The sequence below is a fragment of the Lonchura striata genome, chromosome 36 (assembly GCF_046129695.1).
Source record: "Lonchura striata isolate bLonStr1 chromosome 36, bLonStr1.mat, whole genome shotgun sequence".
Lineage (NCBI taxonomy): Eukaryota > Metazoa > Chordata > Aves > Passeriformes > Estrildidae > Lonchura > Lonchura striata.
This window is the reverse complement of record NC_134638.1, coordinates 1,941,595-1,952,520: the sequence shown is the minus strand read 5'-3', so window position 1 is coordinate 1,952,520 and position 10,926 is coordinate 1,941,595.

The window sequence follows — 10,926 nt, the reverse complement described above, 5'->3', positions numbered from 1 at the left end:
CCACCCAGTTTGTACTGGTGGGACTGGGATGGGGGCACTGGTGGGAACTGGGATGGGGACACTGGTGGGACTGGGATGGGGGCACTGGTGGGAACTGGGATGGGGACACCACTGGGAACTGGTACCGCCCAGTTTGTACTGGTGGGACTGGGATGGGGGCACTGGCGGGACTGGGATGGGGACACTGGTGGGATTGGGATGGGGACACTGGTGGGACTGGGATGGGGACACTGGTGGAACTGGGATGGGGACACTGGTGGGACTGGGATGGGGACACCGGTGGGAACTGGGATGGGAACACTGGTGGGACTGGGATGGGGACACTGGTGGGAACTGGTCCCACCCAGTTTGTACTGGTGGGACTGGGATGGGGACACCGGTAGAACTGGGATGGGGACACTGGTGGGACTGGGATGGGGGCACTGGTGGGAACTGGGATGGGGACACCGGTGGGAACTGGGATGGGGACACTGGTGGGACTGGGATGGGGGCACTGGCGGGACTGGGATGGGGACACTGGTGGGACTGGGATGGGGACACTGGTGGGAACTGGGATTGGGACACTGGTGGGACTGGGATGGGGGCACTGGCGGGACTGGGATGGGGACACTGGTGGGATTGGGATGGGGACACTGGTGGGACTGGGATGGGGACACTGGTGGGAACTGGTCCCACCCAGTTTGTACTGGTGGGACTGGGATGGGGACACTGGTGGAACTGGGATGGGGACACTGGTGGGACTGGGATGGGAACACTGGTGGGAACTGGTACCGCCCAGTTTGTACTGGTGGGACTGGGATGGGAACACTGGTGGGAACTGGGATGGGGACACTGGTGGGACTGGGATGGGGGCACTGGTGGGACTGGGATGGGGGCACTGGTGGGACTGGGATGGGGACACTGGTGGGACTGGGATGGGGACACTGGTGGGACTGGGATGGGGACACTGGTGGAACTGGTCCCACCCAGTTTGTACTGGTGGGACTGGGATGGGAACACTGGTGGGAACTGGGATGGGGACACTGGTGGAACTGGTCGCACCCAGTTTGTACTGGTGGGACTGGGATGGGGACACTGGTGGGAACTGGGATGGGGACACCACTGGGAACTGGTACCGCCCAGTTTGTACTGGTGGGACTGGGATGGGGACACCGGTGGAACTGGGTTGGGGACACTGGCGGGACTGGGATGGGGACACTGGTGGGATTGGGATGGGGACACTGGTGGGACTGGGATGGGGACACTGGTGGGAACTGGGATGGGGACACTGGTGGGACTGGGATGGGGGCACTGGCGGGACTGGGATGGGGACACTGGTGGGATTGGGATGGGGACACTGGTGGGACTGGGATGGGGACACTGGTGGGAACTGGTCCCACCCAGTTTGTACTGGTGGGACTGGGATGGGGACACTGGTGGGACTGGGATGGGGACACTGGTGGGAACTGGTCCTTCCCAGTTTGTACTGGTGGGACTGGGATGGGGACACTGGTGGGACTGGGATGGGGACACTGGTGGGACTGGGATGGGGGCACTGGCGGGACTGGGATGGGGACACTGGCGGGACTGGGATGGGGACACTGATGGGACTGGGACCTGGACACTGGTGGAACTGGTCCCACCCAGTTTGTACTGGTGGGACTGGGATGGGAACACTGGTGGGAACTGGGATGGGGACACTGGTGGAACTGGTCCCACCCAGTTTGTACTGGTGGGACTGGGATGGGGGCACTGGTGGGAACTGGGATGGGGACACTGGTGGGACTGGGATGGGGGCACTGGTGGGAACTGGGATGGGGACACCACTGGGAACTGGTACCGCCCAGTTTGTACTGGTGGGACTGGGATGGGGACACTGGCGGGACTGGGATGGGGACACTGGTGGGATTGGGATGGGGACACTGGTGGGACTGGGATGGGGACACTGGTGGGAACTGGGATGGGGACACTGGTGGGACTGGGATGGGGACACTGGTGGGATTGGGACGGGGAGACTGGTGGGACTGGGATGGGGACACTGGTGGGAACTGGTCCCAGCCAGTTTGTACTGGTGGGACTGGGATGGGGGCACTGGTGGGAACTGGTCCTTCTCAGTTTTAACTGGTGGGACTGGGATGGGGGCACTGGCGGGACTGGGATGGGGACACTGGTGGGACTGGGATGGGGACACTGGTGGGAACTGGGATGGGGACACTGGTGGGAACTGGGATGGGGACACTGGTGGGACTGGGATGGGGGCACTGGCGGGACTGGGATGGGGGCACGGGTGGAATTGGGATGGGGACACTGGTGGGACTGGGATGGGGACACTGGTGGAATTGGGATGGGGACACTGGTGGGACTGGGATGGGGACACTGGTGGAATTGGGATGGGGGCACTGGTGGGACTGGGATGGGGGCACTGGTGGAATTGGGATGGAGGCACTGGTGGGACTGGGATGGGAACACTGGTGGGAACTGGTCCTGCCCAGTTTGTACTGGTGGGACTGGGATGGGGACACCGGTGGAACTGGGATGGGGACACTGGTGGGAATGGGATGGGAACACTGGTGGGAACTGGGATGGAGACACTGGTGGGACTGGGATGGGGACACTGCTGGGACTGGGACGTGGACACTGGTGGGACTGGGATGAGGACACTGGTGGGACTGGGATGGAGACACTGGTGGAACTGGGATGGGGACACTGGTGGGACTGGGATGGGGACACTGGTGGGAACAGGTACCACCCAGTTTGTACTGGTGGGACTGGGATGGGGACACCGGTGGAACTGGGATGGGGACACTGGTGGGACTGGGACCTGGACACTGGTGGAACTGGTCCCACCCAGTTTGTACTGGTGGGACTGGCATGGGAACACTGGTGGGAACTGGGATGGGGACACTGGTGGAACTGGTCCCACCCAGTTTGTACTGGTGGGACTGGGATGGGGGCACTGGTGGGAACTGGGATGGGGACACTGGTGGGACTGGGATGGGGGCACTGGTGGGAACTGGGATGGGGACACCACTGGGAACTGGTACCGCCCAGTTTGTACTGGTGGGACTGGGATGGGGACACTGGTGGAACTGGGTTGGGGACACTGGCGGGACTGGGATGGGGACACTGGTGGGATTGGGATGGGGACACTGGTGGGACTGGGATGGGGACACTGGTGGGACTGGGATGGGAACACTGGTGGGACTGGGATGGGGACACTGGTGGGAACTGGTACCGCCCAGTTTGTACTGGTGGGACTGGGATGGGGACACCGGTGGAACTGGGATGGGGACACTGGTGGGACTGGGATGGGGGCACTGGTGGGACTGGGATGGGGACACTGGTGGAATTGGGATGGGGACACTGGTGGAACTGGTCCCACCCAGTTTGTACTGGTGGGACTGGGATGGGGACACCGGTGGAACTGGGATGGGGTCACTGGTGGGAACTGGGATAGGGACACTGGTGGGACTGGGATGGGGACACTGGCGGGACTGGGATGGGGACACTGGTGGGACTGGGATGGGGACACTGGTGGAACTGGGATGGGGGCACTGGTGGGACTGGGATGGGGACACTGGTGGGACTGGGATGGGAACACTGGTGGGAACTGGGATGGGGACACTGGTGGGACTGGGATGGGGGCACTGGTGGGACTGGGATGGGGACACTGGTGGAATTGGCATGGGGACACTGGTGGGACTGGGATGGGAACACTGGTGGGACTGGGATGGGAACACTGGTGGGACTGGGATGGGGACATTGGTGGAACTGGGATGGGGACACTGGTGGGACTGGGATGGGGACACTGGTGGAACTGGGATGGGAACACGGGTGGAACTGGGATGGGGACACTGGTGGGAACTGGTACAGCCCAGTTTGTACTGGTGGGACTGGGATGGGGACACCGGTGGAACTGGGATGGAGACACTGGTGGGAATGGGATGGGGACACCGGTGGGAACTGGTCCCGCCCAGTTTGTACTGGTGGGACTGGGATGGGAACACCGGTGGAACTGGGATGGGGACACTGGTGGGAACTGGGATAGGGACACTGGTGGGACTGGGATGGGGACACGGGTGGAACTGGGATGGGGACACTGGTGGGAACTGGTCCTTCCCAGTTTGTACTGGTGGGACTGGGAAGGGGACACCACTGGGAACTGGGATGGGGACACTGGTGGGACTGGGATGGGGACACTGGTGGGACTGGGATGGGGACACCGGTGGAACTGGGATGGGGACACTGGTGGGAACTGGGAGAGGGACACTGGTGGGACTGGGATGGGGGCACCACTGGGAACTGGAACCGCCCAGTTTGTACTGGTGGGACTGGGATGGGGACACTGGTGGGACTGGGAAGGGGACACCACTGGGAACTGGGATGGAGGCACTGGTGGGACTGGGATGGGGACACTGGTGGGACTGGGATGGGAACACTGGTGGGACTGGGATGGGGACACTGGTGGGAGTGGGACGTGAACACTGGTGGGACTGGGATGGGGACACTGGTGGGACTGGGATGGGGGCACTGGTGGAATTGGGATGGAGGCACTGGTGGGACTGGGATGGGAACACTGGTGGGAACTGGTCCTGCCCAGTTTGTACTGGTGGGACTGGGATGGGGACACCGGTGGAACTGGGATGGAGACACTGGTGGGAATGGGATGGGGACACCGGTGGGAACTGGTCCCGCCCAGTTTGTACTGGTGGGACTGGGATGGGAACACTGGTGGGACTGGGATGGGGACACCGGTGGGAACTGGTCCCGCCCAGTTGGAACTGGTCCGAACTGGGCCGCTCCCAGGATCCCCCTCCCCCTCTCCGCGATGACGTCACGCCCCTCCCCCCCGGGGCTCCCCCAGTCCTGGGCGTTCCCCGCCCCTCCCCCCCCAGGGGACCCCGAGGGTGACTCAGGGGCCGCGCCCTCCCCCACCCACAGCTGGATCCGCTCAACAGCTGGAGCGGGAGGGGGAGGGGAGCCGGCCCCGCCCGCCCCTCCCCCCCCAAAAGAAACGGGACTCAGTTCCAGTTTGGGGTGAGCAATCCCAGTTTGGGGTGAGCAATCCCAGTTTGGGGTGAACAATCCCAGTTTAGGTTTAACAATCCCAGTTTGGAGTGAGCAATCCCAGTTTGGGGTGAGGAATCCCAGTTTGGGGTTAAAATTCCCAGTTTGGGGTGAACAATCCCAGTTTGGTGTGTCTCCCAGTTTGGGAAGAGTCCCTGTCTCAGTTTGGGTTTAAAATTCCCAGTTTGGGGTTAAAATTCCCAGTTTGGGGTCAAAATTCCCACTTTGGGAGCAATCCCAGTTTGGGGGTCCTTTCCCAATTTGGACTCCCAGTTTGGGAAGGGGGACCCCCAGTTTCTGTCGGGCGGGGGGGGGGGGGGCTCCCAGTTTGAGCCGCCTCCCCCAGTTTGGGAGGGATCCTCTCCCAGTTCAGGATAACCGATCCCAGTTTGGGGTTAAAATTCCCAGTTTGGGAGCAATCCCAGTTTGGGGGTTCCTTTCCCAGTTTGGATCCCCAGTTTGGGGTGTCCCTCCCAGTTTGGCCCCCCCGGCCCAGCGCCCTCAGCCGTGGGGGGTGGGCAGGGCCGGCCGGGGGGGTCTTCCCAGTCCTCCCAGTGCTCCCAGTATGACCAGTGCCCCTCCCAGTGCCACGGGCAGCGCGAACCGCAGCCCGAGCCGCGGGGAGCCGGCACTGGGGGCAACTGGGGCGACTGGGGGGGCTACTGGGAGGGTCACTGGGGCAACTGGGGCGACTGGGGGGGCTACTGGGAGGGTCACTGGGGCAACTGGGGCGACTGAGAGGGTCACTGGGGCAACTGGGAGGGTCACTGGGGCAACTGGGGCGACTGGGGGGGTCACTGGGGCAACTGGGGCGACTGGGAGGGTCACTGGGGCAACTGGGGGGGCTAGTGGGAGAGTCACTGGGGCAACTGGGGCGACTGGGAGGGTCACTGGGGCGACTGGGGCGACTGGGGGGGCTACTGGGAGGGTCACTGGGGCAACTGGGAGGGTCACTGGGGCAACTGGGGGGGCTACTGGGAGGGTCACTGGGGCAACTGGGGCGACTGGGGGGGCTACTGGGAGGGCAACTGGGGCAACTGGGGGGGCTACTGGGAGAGTCACTGGGGCAACTGGGGCGACTGGGAGGGTCACTGGGGCAACTGGGGGGGTAACTGGGATAACTGGGGGGGTAACTGGGGAAACTGGGAGACCCTTGGCCTGTGGGGGGGGAATTGGGGGGGCAACATGGGGGGCTTTGCCTTTGGGGGGGGCAACTGGGAGGGGAACTGGGGGGAACTGGGATTTCGGGGGGTCCTCGGCTCTGGGGGGGGTAACTGGGAGAACTGGGGGGGTGACCGGGAGGGTGACTGGGACAAACTGGGGGGGCCTGGGGTTGGAGGGGGCAGTTACTGGGGGAACTGGGAGCAACTGGGATTCCGGGGGGGCAACTGGGGGGGAACCGAGGGGATCCTGGGGGGGGAAGGAGGAGGTTTGGGGGTCCCTGGGGGAGGGGCTGAGTCCTTGGGGGTCCCTCGGGGGGTCCCAGGGCTCAGCCTCGGGGGGGCCCAGGGCCCTCTGGGGGTCTCCTATGGGGTCATCTTGGGGGTCCTCATCACTGTAGGGGTCCCCGTAGGGGTCCCAGGGCCGGGTTTGGGGGTCCCAGGGCCGGGTTTGGGGGTCCCAGGGCTGGGTTTGGGGGTCCCAGGGCCGGGTTTGGGGGTCCCCGGGATCACTCTGGGGGTCCCCAGCCCCATAGGGGTCCCAGGGCCGGGTTTGGGGGTCCCATGGCCGGGTTTGGGGGTCTCCTATGGGGTCATCTTGGGGGTCCTCATCCCCATAGGGGTCCCAGGGCCGGGTTTGGGGGTCCCAGGGCCGGGTTTGGGGGTTCCAGGGACGGGTTTGGGGGTCCCCGGGATCGCTCTGGGGGTTCCCATCCCCATAGGGGTCCCAGGGCCGGGTTTGGGGGTCCCAGGGCCGGGTTTGGGGGTCCCAGGGCCGGGTTTGGGGGTCCCAGGGCCGGGTTTGGGGGTCCCGGCCCCTCCGCAGGCTCCCGGGCTCGGGGTCCCTGTGGGGGTCCGAGGGGGGCGGGGCGGGGTCCCAGGGCTCCTCTTCGGGCTCCTCGTCCTCGTAGGGGTCCCCGTAGGGGTCCCCATAAATGTCGGGGTCCCAGGGCTCCGTTTCGGGGTCCCACGGCCCCTCCCCGGGGTCCTCGGCCCTATAGCGGGGGGCTGGGCCCCCGTAGGGGTCCCCGTCGGTGTCGGGGTCCCCATAGGGGTCCCGGTAAGGATCGGGGTCCCCCAGGTCCCCATAGGGGTCCCGGTAAGGATCGGGGTCCCCCAGGTCCCCATAAGGGTCCCGGTAAGGATCGGGGTCCCCGTCCCTGTCGGGGGGCGCGGGGGAAGGGGGCAAATCCCGGTGAAAATCCCGGCGGGACCCCCCGTGAGACCCCTCGGGGGAGTCCCGGTGCCACCCCCGGTGCCGGGGCGGTCCCAGCCGCCGCTCTCTGTTCGAGTCCCGGTGGGAATTCCGGTTCAAATCCCGGTGCAAACCCTCCCGGGAATCCCCGTGCGGCTCCCGGTGCTGGGCCGAGCCCGGTTCCCGGTGCCGGTGCAAATCCTGCTGCCGTTCCCGTTGGGAATCCTCGTGCGAGCCCCGGTCTGGCCGCAAATCCCGGGGCAAATCCCGGTGCACTCCCGCGGGCGAATCCTCCCGGGAATCCTCGGGCAAATCCCGGTGCCAGCCCCGCTGCCCGGCGGGCTGGGAATGCTCACGGAAATCCTGATGGGAATCCCGGTGGGGATCCCGGTTCCAATCCCCGTGCGATCCCCGGTGCCGCTCCGGGGCCACGTCCTGGTGGGAATCCTCGGGCACGTCCCGGTGCAAGCCCCGGTGCCATCCCGGGGGCAAATCCTCCTGGGAATCTCGGTCCGAATCCAGGTCCAGATCCTGGTGGGGATCCCGGTCCGAGCCCCGGTTCCAATCCCGGTCCAAATCCCGGTCCCAGTCCCGGTTCTGATCCTGGTGGGGATCCCGGTCCGGATCCCGGTTCAGATCCCGGTCCGGATCCCGGTCCCAGTCCCGGTTCAGATCCTGGTGGGGATCCCGGCCCGAATCCCGGTCCAAATCCCGGTCCCAGTCCCGGTCCCGATCCTGGTGGGGATCCCAGTCCGAATCCCGGTCCGAGCCCCGGTTCCAATCCCGGTCCAAATCCCGGTCCGAGCCCCGGTTCCAATCCCGGTTCAGATCCCGGTCCGGATCCCGGTCCCAGTCCCGGTTCAGATCCTGGCGGGGATCCCGGTCCGGATCCCGGTCCCAGTCCCGGTCCCGATCCTGGCGGGGATCCCGGTCCCAATCCCGGTCCCAATCCCCGTGCAATCCCCGGTGCCTTCCCGGGGCCAAACCCCTCTGAGGATCCCAGAGCGAGCCTGGCTGCGAGCCCGGGCGGGGATCCCGCTCCAGATCCTCCGGCGCGCCGCTCCGCTGCCGCTCCGCTGCCGAACCCCGGGGCGACGCTTCGCCTCCGCCGGTCCCGTCCCGCCGCCGGTCCCGGGCGCTCCAACCGCGCCGGGTCCCCTGGGGCAGCTCCGGGTGTGCCCCGAGGCGCCGGGGAGGGGTCGCGGGCTGTGCCCCGAGGCGCCGGGGAGGGGTCCCGGGCTGTCCCCGGCGGCGGCGGCGGCAGGTGACACCGTCGGGCTGCAGGACGAAGCCGCGGTGACAGTGGCAGGCGAAGCCGCCGTGGTGGTTGAGGCACATGTGGTGGCACACGGCGGCCGTGCGACATTCGTCCCTGTCCCCGCAGCCGCCCGCCGCCACCGGCCCGAATCCCAGCGGGCACGGGGCGGGGGTCGGCGGCGGGACCCCCGCGTCCGCCCCCGCCGCCGCCGCCGCCACCAGCGCCACCAGCGCCACCAGCATCGCGCTGCCACCGCCGCCTCCTCCTCCTCCTCCTGTCCTCCTCCTCCTGTCCTCCTCCTCCTCCTCCTGTCCTCCTCTCCTCCTCCTCCTCCTCTCCTCCTCCTCCTCCTGTCCTCTCCTCCTCCTGTCCTCCTCTCCTCCTCCTCCTGTCCTCCTCCTCCTCCTCCTGTCCTCTCCTCCTCCTCCTCATCCTCTCCTCCTCCTCATCCTCTCCTCCTCCTCATCCTCTCCTCCTCCTCATCCTCTCCTCCTCCTCCTGTCCTCTCCTCCTCCTCCTCATCCTCTCCTCCTCCTCATCCTCCTCTCCTCCTCCTCCTCTCCTCCTCCTGCGGGGGATGGGGGCACAGCCAGACCCGCCCCCCCTCCAAATCCCAAATCCCCAAATCCCAAATCCCAAATCAACCCAAACCCGGCCAAGGGCGGCCCCGCCGCCCCCGCCCTCCCCAAATCCCAAATCCCAAATCCCAAATCCCAAACGCAGCCCCATCACCACCCCCGGCTCTCCCCACCCCAAACCTCAAATCCGACCCCACCCCGTCCCCACCCTCCCCGCAAATCCCAAATCCCCAAATCCCAAATCCCAATCCCGGCCCCGGGCCCCACCCTCCCCGCAAATCCCAAATCCCAAATCCCCAAATCCCAAATCCCAAAATCCCAAATCCCAAATCCCAATCCCGGCCCCACCCCCCTCCTCCCCACCCCAAAATCCCAAAATCCCGAACCCGGCCCCACCCCCCCAAATCCCAATCCCGGCCCCTGGCCCCACCCTCCCCACAAATCCCAAATCCCCAAATCCCAAATCCCCAAATCCAAATCCCAATCCCGGCCCCTGGCCCCACCCTCCCCGCAAATCCCAAATCCCAAATCCCAAATCCCAATCCCGGCCCCACCCCCCAAAATCCCAAACGCGGCCAAGGGCGGCCCCTCCCCCGCCTGGGACGTTTGGGTGACCCCGCCCCATTTTTGGGGACCCTCCCCCCAATTTTTGGGATCCCAGGACAGCCCCACCCCCCCCACCTTACCCAAAATGACCCCAGGGTGACCCCGCCCCCATTTTGGGGACCTGGTGACCCCAAATTGACCCCAGTCCTGTCACCCTGACACTGTCACTGCCACCCTGACACTGTCACCGGTGTCACCTCCTGTCACCCTCACCCTGTCACCGTGTCACCTCCTTTCACCCTGACACTGTCACTGTCACCCTGACACTGTCACCGGTGTCACCTCCCGTCACCCTGTCACTGTCACGGTGTCACCTCCTGTCACCCTCACCCTGTCACCGTGTCACCTCCTGTCACCCTGACACTGTCACTGCCACCCTGTCACTGTCACCGGTGTCACCTCCTGTCACCCTCACCCTGTCACTGTGTCACCTCCTTTCACCCTGACACTGTCATGGTGTCACCTCCTGTCACCCTCACCCTGTCACTGTGTCACCTCCTGTCACCCTGACACTGTCACTGCCACCCTGACACTGTCACGGTGTCACCTCCTGTCACCCTCACCCTGTCATTGTCACCTCTGCCATTGTCACCGTATCACCCTCATCATCACCGGTGTCACTGTCAGCTGCGTCACCACCACTCGTCACTGCCACCCCCTGTCACTGTCACCCCATCACTGTCACCCCATCACCGTCACCCCTGTCAGTGTCACCCCATCTGTCACCTGTCAGTGTCACCCCATCTGTCACCTGTCAGTGTCACCCCATCTCTGTCACCCCTGTCACTGTCCCCCCATCACTGTCACCTCATCACTGTCACCTCTGTCAGTGTCGCGGTGTCACCGTCACCCCTGTCAGTGTCACCAGTGTCAGTGTCACCCCATCACTGTCACCTGTCAGTGTCACCGGTGTCACTATCACTGTCACCCCTGTCAGTGTCACCCCATCACCGTCACCCGTCAGTGTCACCGGTGTCACTGTCACTGTCACCCCTGTCAGTGTCACCCCATCACTGTCACCCCTGTCAGTGTCACCCCATCACCGTCACCCGTCAGTGTCACCGGTGTCACCCCCTGTCCCCG